Source organism: Heterodontus francisci, chromosome 42 (genome assembly GCF_036365525.1).
Source record: "Heterodontus francisci isolate sHetFra1 chromosome 42, sHetFra1.hap1, whole genome shotgun sequence".
Lineage (NCBI taxonomy): Eukaryota > Metazoa > Chordata > Chondrichthyes > Heterodontiformes > Heterodontidae > Heterodontus > Heterodontus francisci.
This window is the reverse complement of record NC_090412.1, coordinates 17,246,327-17,251,119: the sequence shown is the minus strand read 5'-3', so window position 1 is coordinate 17,251,119 and position 4,793 is coordinate 17,246,327.

Here is a 4,793-nt window from a genome sequence, read left to right as displayed (position 1 = left end):
TTCTCTGCCACTTGTCTGCCCATTCTGCTCGCCTATCCATGTCCAGTTGCAGTCGTGTGGTATCACTGTCTGCCACACATCCAATTTTGGTATCATTGACAAATTTTGAAATTTTACTCTGTATTCCAATATCAAGTCATTTACATATATATCAAAAAGTGCAGTGGTCCTAACTCTGACCCTTGGGGTGCATCACTGTCTACCATCCTCCAGTCTGAAAAACAACCATTTAGCATGACCCACGGTTTTGTGTCTTTAAGCCAATTTTTTATCCAAACCGCCAGTGACCCTCCTATTCCATGAGCCTCAATTTTGTGAACCAGCCTTTTATGTGGAACTTTGTCAAACACTCTTTTAAAATCCATATAAACAACATCCATTGCATTCCTTTCATCAACCTTCTCTGTTACTTCATCAGAAAAGTCAATGAGATTAGTCAAGCATGATCTGCCTTTTACAAATCCGTGCTGGATATTCTTAATTAACTCAAACCTCTCCAAGTGCCTGTTAATTTTTTCCTTGATTATTGTTTCTAAAAACATTCCCACCACTGGTGTTAAACTGACCAGCCTGTAGTTACTAGGAATGTCCTTACACCCTTTCTTGAACAAGGGTGTCACATTTGTCACTCTTCAATCCTCTGGACCTCCCCCGTATCTAGGGAAGATTGGAAGATTATGGCAAACCCTTCCACTATCTCCACCCCTACTTCCCTTAGTAAGCTTGGATGTAAGCCATCCGGACCAGGTAATTTATCCACTCTAAGCATAGCCAGACTTTCCTGTACATCCTGCCTATCAATTTTCGCCCCATCCATTATCTCTACCAACTCTGCTTCTACCGATATTTGGCAGCATCCTTTTCCTTAGTAAACACCGCTACAAAGTACTCATTAAGTATTCTAGCGTTGCCCCGTTCCTTTAAGCATATATCACCCTCTTTGTCCCTAATAGACCCCATGTCACCTCTTACTACCATTTACTATTTACATGCCAGTAGAAGATTTTTGGCATCCCTTTTATGTTAACTGCCTTTCTACTCTCATTCTTTCTTTACCTGTCTTATGTTCCTCTTCACTTTCCCTCTCAACTTATTATATTTGGCCTGGTTCTCACTTGAAGAATTCATCTGACAGGCATTATGTATCCTCTTTTTTTATTTCATCATATTCTCTAACTCCCTCGTCATCCAAGAGCCCTCGCTTTGGTTCTATTAACTTGTTCCCTTGTTGGAAACTGTACCTGTACCTGAAACATCTACCACTCCTATCCAAATATTCCCCCAAATATATTGGGTTCACTTGGCCCACTTCATTCCCCAGGACAGATCCAGCAATGTTACCTTCCTTGTTGGATCACAAACATACTGGTCAAGGAAGTTCTCCTGAACACCTTTCAGAAAATCCTTCCCTCCTTTACGCTTTATTCTAACATTATCCCAATCGATATTTGGGTAATTAAAGTCCCCAAAGTGCTTCCTAGCCCTGGCTAATTAGAATACAGAAGGAAAAGAAATAATGCCTATAGATATACACAACAACAACTTGCATTTATATAGCAGCTTTAACATAGTAGAACAGCCCAAGGCGCTTCACAGGAACATTATCAAACAAAATTTGATACCAGGTCACATGAGATGTCAGGACAGATGACTAAACATTTGGTCAAAGTAGTAAGTTTCAAGAAACCAAGAAGTGGCGCAGTGGTTAGCACCGCAGCCTCACAGCTCCAGGGACCCGGGTTCGATTCCAGGTACTGCCTGTGTGGAGTTTGCAAGTTCTCCCTGTGTCTGCGTGGGTTTTCTCCGGGTGCTCCGGTTTCCTCCCACAAGCCAAAAGACTTGCAGGTTGATAGGTAAATTGGCCATTATAAATTGTCACTAGTGTAGGTAGGTGGTAGGGAAATATAGGGACAGGTGGGGATGTTTGGTAGCAATATGGGATTAGTGTAGGATTAGTATAAATGGGTGGTTGATGTTCGGCACAGACTCGGTGGGCCGAAGGGCCTGTTTCAGTGCTGTATCTCTAATCTAATCTAATCAAGTGGTAGAGAGCCAAAGAGGTTTTGGGAGGGAAGCTAGATAAGCACATGAGGGAGAAAGGAATAGAAGGACATGCTGAAAAGGTTACATGAAGTAGGTTAAGAGGAAAATCATGTGGAGCACAAACACGAGAATAGACCAGTTGGATTGAATTGCCTGTTTTCTATGCTATTAATCTATGTAATCAGTTCCCATTGATGGGAGAATACATGGAAAGAGGCAGATGCAAACTGTAAGAATGGCACATTGGAATACATGTTTTTAGTCTCCATTCTCAATTTATTCTAATAGAATCACAATATAACAAATGCCCCAAGCCAACACTAAAATATTCTAAAGCTCATGCTATTCAGTAGGAGAACAAGTAGTTAGTGGAGAAAATATCCTTACACACATTGCATTTCACCAATCTGAATTTACCAATTAATAATTCACAAATTTATTGTCACGTTCTACTCGAAACACAAAATGTCTTTGTGTACAAGCTATTTGGCACATACTCACTGAATATTCATGCCCAAATGAATTACAAAGAGGAATTTGATGTTGTTCTACTGCCTTTCATACGTGTTTGTAATTTTACAATGCTTAATTCTCTGTAGCTAACCTAGATTTGCGCACAGGATCTGTTGTATTAGCAGGCTGAGTGTTCCAGCCTAGTTTTCCCTTCATGCATTACAAATGAGGGGAAAATTCCACCCCAGCCAGGAAAATGGCAGACTTGCCCTTTTACAGCCTTTCCCCTCCGTTTTGCTCCTCGAGCATGACACATCCTTCTATTTTTGCACATTGGATTACGTACATCTGGTTTATCATTACCCTTGTTGTAAAATACTAACCAAATGTGAAAATATGAAGCTTTGAAGTGCTGAGGTAAAGTAGGGTTTGTCCACAAAGGCTAGTTATAAGGAAACTGAGATACTAAGAATCAATGCAGAGGAGCTGGTAATTTTTCTGAACTAAAATTTTTGGTTTCAAGAAGCAAATGACCAATATAGAGCAGGAACCTTGACCTTTGTTCCTTTGCGTTCACCAGTAATTTATCATTAACAGAAAAGTTGCTATTTTAAACTGAAGTTCTCCAGCCCCAACCCCACCCCATGAAGGCTGGAACTTGAATTTGACTCCATTGGCCTCATCTACAGTGCTGCACCCAAGTGAGGTATTCTTCACTTCAGCCATGATGTTGAGTATTGGTGGGCTATTTAGCTACAACAGGCATCACAGCTGATCCTGTCCTCACCCGGCATCTATAGATAAACACTTTCCCGCTGGATTCATTGGATAGCAAGCACTAGTGTGAAGACTACCTACCACAATCCCAGCTGAAATCAGCTAATTCAGCACAGGCTATAGACCTGGTGCCTTTCCTGTCGATATAGCTCACTAACACACCACACAGAACTTTGGCCCTAGCCATTGAAGCAGCACAATCCATTTTCGAAGTGAACCAATAATATAAGTGGAACCTGAGGTCCAAGAAGAGACATAAAGCATTTTGTTACTAATTTATATGAGTCCTGTTATTTCAAGTGGACATGTAGTCTGTCTGTCCGGAACAGTTATGAACTGTGACCCTGCTCATTTGGTCCAGTTCACCTGCACCACTTATTGGCAACTGTGCTTTAACCAAGATAAAGAAAGACTTTTTAATTATACATTTTCACATTTTTTTAAAAAGATATTGTGCCTCCCAAATTGTGGTAGGTCCTATGACTCACCTTGAAGTGTGAGTCTGTTTGTAGGAAGTCCCTTGGCCCTCTACCAATGGTGCTTTGTAACTATTGTACCCACTCTTAGTACATTCAGAGCACGTGTCCTGGGTGCTGACAACTGCCTGTTCTCTCGCTGCCCAATGGCTGAATCTCTGCTCCTCTGCCACCTTCAAAGCAAGACTTGTTAACTTCAAAACAACAGTTTTTTTTCCATATCACTTAACTATCACCCTTGGCTTCATTCATTGTCCTTCTTTAACTGAACTTGCACATTTCATCTCTTGTTAACTGCTGTCCACAAGAAATTTGGTTTTCTCTTCCTTGCCAGGCACTTCAACATCATTTGACTCTTCTAAAGCCCAAATCCATCCAAGATGTGCATTCCATTCGGATAGATAAAGCGTTTGGCCTGATAAATGACTCTTCACTCACCCCTAACCCTCAATCCTTCTTGTCCTTTTCTATGTTATCAACACCACTAGCCAGTTCTCCTCTGAACTTTCTTTTGTTCTGTTTATGCTCGGACTCTGCTGTCCAACACTCTCTTCCTCCTTTCTTCAGCTCCACCATTTTGAAAGCACCAACTAATCAACTGTGTAAAGAATCACAATGTCGGGGAGTGAATCAACATCCTCCAAGGCACAACACAGAGACAGATGAAGAGGTTGATGCACTATTTGAAACATCAAATTAAGGAAATTACACCAAGTGACACGGGACTGCAAAAGAGCAAGTGGAAATAGAAGGTGAGAACGAATTACAGTTATGGTAAGATGTATTTTTGAGAGACAAATTGTAAAACCTTCCACCTTCCATACCACAAACCCAAAACATGAAATAACAGAAACAACCGAGGGAATTGTTCTGCACTTAAATCCTCTTGTGATCCTGACTAGAGACTTTAATCTTTGAAACCTGGTCAACAATTGCTGAAAGATTTTATTCACTGGCTGTGGCCTGAGTGTGCGAGGGGGAGGTGATTTGCTGCAGGGAGTCATTAAAACGACTTGTACAATGTTTTTGTGTAATGATTAAACA